Source organism: Nomascus leucogenys, chromosome 2 (genome assembly GCF_006542625.1).
Source record: "Nomascus leucogenys isolate Asia chromosome 2, Asia_NLE_v1, whole genome shotgun sequence".
Taxonomy (NCBI): domain Eukaryota; kingdom Metazoa; phylum Chordata; class Mammalia; order Primates; family Hylobatidae; genus Nomascus; species Nomascus leucogenys.
The window spans coordinates 89,142,457-89,148,932 of NC_044382.1; the positions used below are offsets into that span (position 1 = coordinate 89,142,457).

General features: G+C 41.7%; 1 pseudogene; it reads right to left on the minus strand.

Moving 5' to 3' along the window:
* Positions 1-3,926: 3,926 nt before the first annotated feature.
* Positions 3,927-4,784, minus strand: LOC100592632 (annotated as a pseudogene).
* Positions 4,785-6,476: the final 1,692 nt, after the last annotated feature.

Sequence of the window (6,476 nt, forward strand, 5' to 3'; positions counted from 1 at the left end):
AACTTCAGACCGATGTCAATTATGATACCTAATTAATCAAAGGAAAATTCTTAGAAATTTGAAAACTTTAGATGAAGAACTTTCATAAAACTAACCACCTAGTTTTACATACCTTAAATGAATATTATAGTTACAAAATTATTTTTACAACAGTAGTATTTAGCATTTCATGTTGTCTTTCTTATTATGTATTTTCATTAAGAGTAAAATACCCAATATTTTAACATATTTTTATTTTTTTAAATTTTATTTATTTGTTTTTCTGAGATGGAGTCTTGCTCTGTCACCCAGACTGGAGTGCCGTGGCGTGATCTTGCCTCACTACAACCTCTGCCTCCCAGGTTCAAGTGATTCTCCCACCTCAGCCTCCCAAGTAGCTGGGACTACAGGTCCCACCACCACACCTGGCTAATCTTTGTATTTTTAGTAGAGATAGGGTTTCACCATGTTGTCCAGGCTGGTCTCGAACTCCTGGTTCGAGGTGATCCACCCACCTCAGCCTCCCAAAGTGCTGGGATTATAGGCGTGAGCCACCATGCTTGACCTTAACATATTTATTTTTAAAGTTAGGTGATTTTTTTTTTTTTTTTTTTTTAAGGGAGGCTCCTCAAAAAAAAAAAAATGGCAATTTTTTTTTGTTTGTTTTTGTTTTTCCTTTTTTTTATTATTATACTTTAGGTTTTAGGGTACATGTGCACAATGTGCAGGTTTGTTACATATGTATCCATGTGCCATGTTGATTTCCTGCACCCATTAACTCGTCATTTAGCATTAGGTATATCTCCTAATGCTGTCCCTCCCCACTCCCCCCACCCCACGACAGTCCCCGGAGTGTGATGTTCCCCTTCCTGTGTCCATGAGTTCTCATTGTTCAATTCCCACCTATGAGTGAGAACATGTGGTGTTTGGTTTTTTGTCCTTGCAATAGTTTACTGAGATGATGTTTTCCAGTTTCATCCATGTCCCTACAAAGGACATGAACTCATCATTTTTTATGGCTGCATAGTATTCCATGGTGTATATGTGCCACATTTTCTTAATCCAGTATATCATTGTTGGACATTTGGGTTGGTTCCAATTCTTTGCTATTGTGAATAGTGCCGCAATAAACATACGTGTGCATGTGTCTTTATAGCAGCATGATTTATAGTCCTTTGGGTATATACCCAGTAATGGAATGGCTGGGTCAAATGGTATTTCTAGTTCTAGATCCCTGAGGAATCACCACACTGACTTCCACAATGGTTGAACTAATTTACAGTCCCACCAACAGTGTAAAAGTGTACCTATTTCTCCACATCCTCTCCAGCACCTGTTGTTTCCTGATTTTTTAATGATGGCCATTCTAACTGGTGTGAGATGGTATCTCACTGTGGTTTTGATTTGCATTTCTCTGATGGCCAGTGATGATGAGCATTTCTTCATGTGTTTTTTGGCTGCATAAATGTTTTCTTTTGAGAAGTGTCTGTTCATGTCCTTTGCCCACTTTTTGATGGGGTTGTTTGTTTTTTTCTTGTAAAGTTGTTTGAGTTCATTGTAGATTCTGGATATTAGCCCTTTGTCAGATGAGTAGGTTGCAAAAATTTTCTCCCATTCTGTAGGTTGCCTTTTCACTCTGATGGTAGTTTCTTTTGCTGTGCGGAAGCTCTTTAGTTTAATTAGATCCCATTTGTCAATTTTGGCTTTTGTTGAAAAAATGGCAATTTTAACCAGTCACTGTATTCTAAAAATATTGGTATCATTTATAGTCAGATTTAGATTTTCCAGTGGTGTTTTCTGAACACTAAGTTTATTGATGAAAACTATTTATTTATTTATTTATTTATTTATTTATTTTTGAGACTGAGTCTCACTCTGTCCCCCAGGCTGAAGTGCAGTAGCGTGATCTTGGCTCACTGCAAGCTCTGCCTCCTGGGTTCACGCCATTCTCCTGCCTCAGCCTCCTGAGTAGCTATTTTTTAAAAGGTTATATTAGCACTTCTAACATGTGCATCAAATGTACCTGTAAGCTCCTTTATGATAGGATGTGGGCGTTTTCAAGGGAAGCATTGTAGGTATAGTGGCATCTTCTGTTTACCTAGCACAATTCTTATTTCTGAAAAGCAGCTACTCAACAATCTGATTTTCTTAGCTAGCTTCCAGTCATTAGTTCTAGTATCTGCCTTGAAATCTTCTGAGTTCATGCATTTGTTATCAGCACATGAGCCTTAACCTGTTATAAGGTAATTTTTTATACTCTTATTTTATTGCCAAGTGATGTTTGGCTTCTTAAAAGTTTCTACTGGAAAGTGTGTCCTGGAAGCTAAATCTAGTTGTTGGCTCTGGTTAACAAATGAAATACTTGTCAGTAATTTGTAATACTTTTTTCCACTTAATTTAAAAATATTTCAAGTCATTTCTTTGTGTATTTCAGATATTATAAGGATGCATAGTCCCCTGTGATAATTTTTTTTTCTGAGACAGAGTCTCACTGTGTTGCCCAGGCTGGAGTGCAGTGGTGTGATCTCAGCTCACTGCAACCTCTGCCTCCCAGGTTCAAGCGATTCTCCTGCCTCAGCCTCCCGAGTAGCTGGGACTACAGGTGTGCACCACCACCCCCAGCAAATTTCTGTATTTTTAGTAGAGACATGGTTTCACCATGTTGGCCAGGATGGTCTTGATCTCTTTTATTTTTTTTGGAACAGAGTTTCGCTCTTGTTGCCCAGGCTAAAGTGCAATGGCAGGATCTCGGCTCACTGCAACCTCTGCCTCCTGGGTTCAAGCAATTCTGCCTCAGCCTCCCGAGTAGCTGGGATTACAGGCATGCGCCACCACACCTGGCTAATTTTGCATTTTTAGTAAAGATGAGGTTTCTCCATGTTGGCCAGGCTGGTCTCAAACTCCTGACCTCAGGTGATCCACCTGCCTCAGCCTCCTAAAGTGCTGGGATTACAGGCGCCCACCGGGCAGGTCTTGATCTCTTGACCTGCCAGTGATCTGCCTGCCTCATGATCTGCCTGCCTCAGCCTCACAAGCTGATACTTGTTGTTGTTGCTGTTTTTAAGCAAAGTTTTAATGAAAAAGAAAAGACATTAAAAATTTTTTTAAACAGGAGGGTTTGGGCATGGAGCTGGTTGATCTTAAAAATCCTAACCCAGCCGGGCGTGGTAGCCCACGCCTGTAATCCCAGCACTTTGAGAGGCTGAGGCGGATGGATCACCTGAGGTCAGGAGTTCGAGACCAGCCTGGCCAACATGGTGAAATCCCCGTCTCTACTAAATATACAAAAAATTAGCTGGTCATGGTGGCAGGTGCCTGTAATCCCAGCTACTTGAGAGGCTGAGGCAGGAGAATCACTTGAACTCAGGAGGCGAGGTTGCAGTTAGCCAAGATCGCACCATTGCACTCCAGCCTGGGCAACAAGAGTGAAACTCCGTCTCAAAAAAAAAAAAAAAAATCCTAACCCATTCATTCCCATCAAGCTGTCCAAAACTAGTAACTGGAAAGGTCCTGTGATGCTGGGCTCTAAACATCGAACGCAAAGACTAGAATAATAGAATTATCTGGTATTTTCCCTTTCCTGAAAATTCCATCTTCAATTGGGGTCTATGGGTTCGAGAGCCATATTTATGGACCAAAAGTTAGGACACATAGTCTGGTGCAGGGACAATGGATGGTAGGAAAAATATCCAGGATCTAGCTGTTGAAACTGCAGCCCTCTCAATGACTCTAATACTCAAGGGATTAAAAGAATCCAGCCCCAGAAGTTTTAGATACAAAAATAATAACAACCCAATTGAATTTTGCTGCATTTAAAAAACATAATTATTTCCAAATCTACTGAGCAACTGAACAGTCTTCAGTGACGCCTACGGTCACTGGGATTCGAAGACTCTCACTCCCAGGAGCGACGGGCCTTTTTATGCCTATGGGATTTATCTCGGCTCCTACTTCGAGTTATGACTACGCCCTTCGGAACGCCAGTTGTACGGGCTAGAAAGTGTGTCTGAGCTCCGCCCTCTGTCCCTATCCCTGGTTGTTCCTTCTCTTGCCTCCTTACTGCTTGAGGACTTGTGCTCGTGCTTGGGTTTCTCCTTCTTCAGCTCCCTCTCTGGGTCTTCTGCTCCACCGTAGTAGGCAGTCCTGGCTTCGGGGAGCTTCCGCCTCTCCCTGGGCTGTGACTTCTGAGCTCTCTCTGAGTTCTTGCTGATGTGCTTCTTAGGGCCCGGGTCATCTTTTTCCTTTACTGTCTTGCTTGTGGGTGACGAAGAGGATGGTTGCTTTGCCTGTACCAACCGATTAGTTTTCTTTTTTTCATTTTTCTCTTTCTTGTGCTTTTTTGTTGGTCTTTCATCTTCAGAGCTCTCAGACGATCTTGATGAGTAGGTATGAGCCCCACGGGAGCCCTTCTGGAGCTCTTTGGTCACGTTATCCATTTCTTCCGAGTTCTTAGGAGCCCGATAGTTAGACACATGATCCACTCGGATAGTTCGTCCTTTGATCTTGATCCCATTAAAATTGTCAACGGCCAGAATTGTGCTCCTCTGGTCTTCATAGCAGAGGAAACAGAATCCTTTGGATTTCCCAGTCTTCTTGTCCCGCACAAGATTAATGTTAACAATCTCCCCATATTGTGAGAAAACACAGATGATGTCCCCTTCAGTCAGTTCATAAGGAAGCCCTCCCAGGAAGATCCAGGCGCTGTCCTTGTACTCGGAGTGCCAGGACACCTTATCGGCCACCCCAAGCTGGACCTCTCCCTCATTCAGCTCGTTGATCAGCTTCACCTTAGTTAAAGCGTTCATCTCCGCGGGCTCGCGCTCAACGTTCAGGTATCAGTGTCTGCGCGAGGCAGCCCCCCCACTCCCCCGCCCGTGTGATACTTAGTGGCGCGCGCGCACGTGTGTGTGTGTGTGTGTATGTGTTTTACCAACCTTACTGAGTCATAATTTACATAAAGTAAAACACATCTATTTAAATGTGTGGTCTTATGTAACGTTCACTACCATAGTTAAGATAGTAAACATTTCCAGGCCGGGCGCGGTGGCTCACGCCTGTAATCCCAGCACTTTGGGAGGCCAAGGCTGGCGGATCACCTGAGGTCAGGAGTTCGAGAGCAGCCTGGCCAACATGGTGAAGCCCCGTCTCTACTAAAAACACAAAGAATTAGCTGAGCGTGGTGGTGGGTGCCTGTAATCCCAGCTACTGAGGAGGCTGAGACAGGAGAATCACTTGAACCTGGGAGGTGGAGGTTGCAGTGAGCCGAGATCGTGTCATTGCACTCCAGCCTGGGCAACAAGAGTGAAACTCCATCTCAAAAAAAAAAAAAAAAGGTAGTAAACATTTCCTTTGCCATAGAAACTTCTCTCATGCCTCTTTTCCACTCCCTGTCCCAGGCAATTACTAATTTGATTTCTATCAATTATAGGTTAAGTTTGCCAGTTACAGAGCTTAATAGAAATGGAATCACATTATATGGACTCTTTTTGGTCTGGGTTTTTTTTCACTCAGCTTAAAGTTTTTAGCTTCATCCCTGTTGTTGTGTGTATCAGTAACTCATTGTGTGAATAGATTACAATTTACTCATTTCCCTGCTGATGGACATTTGCGTTCTTTTTAGTTTTGGGCTATATTATGAATTAAGCCACTATAAACATTTAGGTACAAGTCTTTGTGTGGACATTTTTTGTTTGTTTGTTTCTCTTGGGTATATACTTAGGAATGTAATTGCTGGGTCACATGGTAAGAAATTGTGAGGCTGTTTTCCAAAATGGTGTACCATTTTACACTCTCACCAGCAATGTATGAGAGTTCCAGTTACCTACATCCTTGTCAATTCTTGGTGTTGTCAATCTGCTAGTTTTAGTTAATCTAGTGGATGTGTAGAGATATCTCATTTTGGATTCCATTTTCATTTCTCTAAGGACTAATGATGCTGAACTTTTTTTTTTTTTAATGAAATTTTTGGTTGTTTTGTTTTGTTTTGAGACAGGGTGTCACTATGTTACCCAGGCTAGTCTTGAACTCCTGGACTCAAGCAAGCCTCCTGTTTCCCACCTCAGCCTCTCAAGTAGCTGGGACTATAGACACGCACCAGTGTGTCTAGCATGCTGAATATTTTTGCATCTGCTTTTTAGCCTTTTATATACATTTGTGAAGTGACATTTCAAGCCTTTCGCCCATTAAAAAAATTGGATTATTTCCTTATTGCATTATAACAGCTGTTTGCATTTTAAGTTGGTAGAGTTTTAAGGTACATATTTAAGCTGCTAGACTTAGATACTTATTCTGCTCTAGGCAAGTGCATAAAAAAAATCTCTAAAATCGCCATAGCATTGAAAATATTACGTGAGATGTCTATCCTTACCCCATCCAACCCCCAGGCTAAAATCTGTTTCCATTTGAGATTGTAAAATCATCACAGCAAATGACCTAATATTTTAAGTTTAATTGATATTTCTTTAGTAAAGGAAAAAAATTTCTTCCTACTCTTTCAC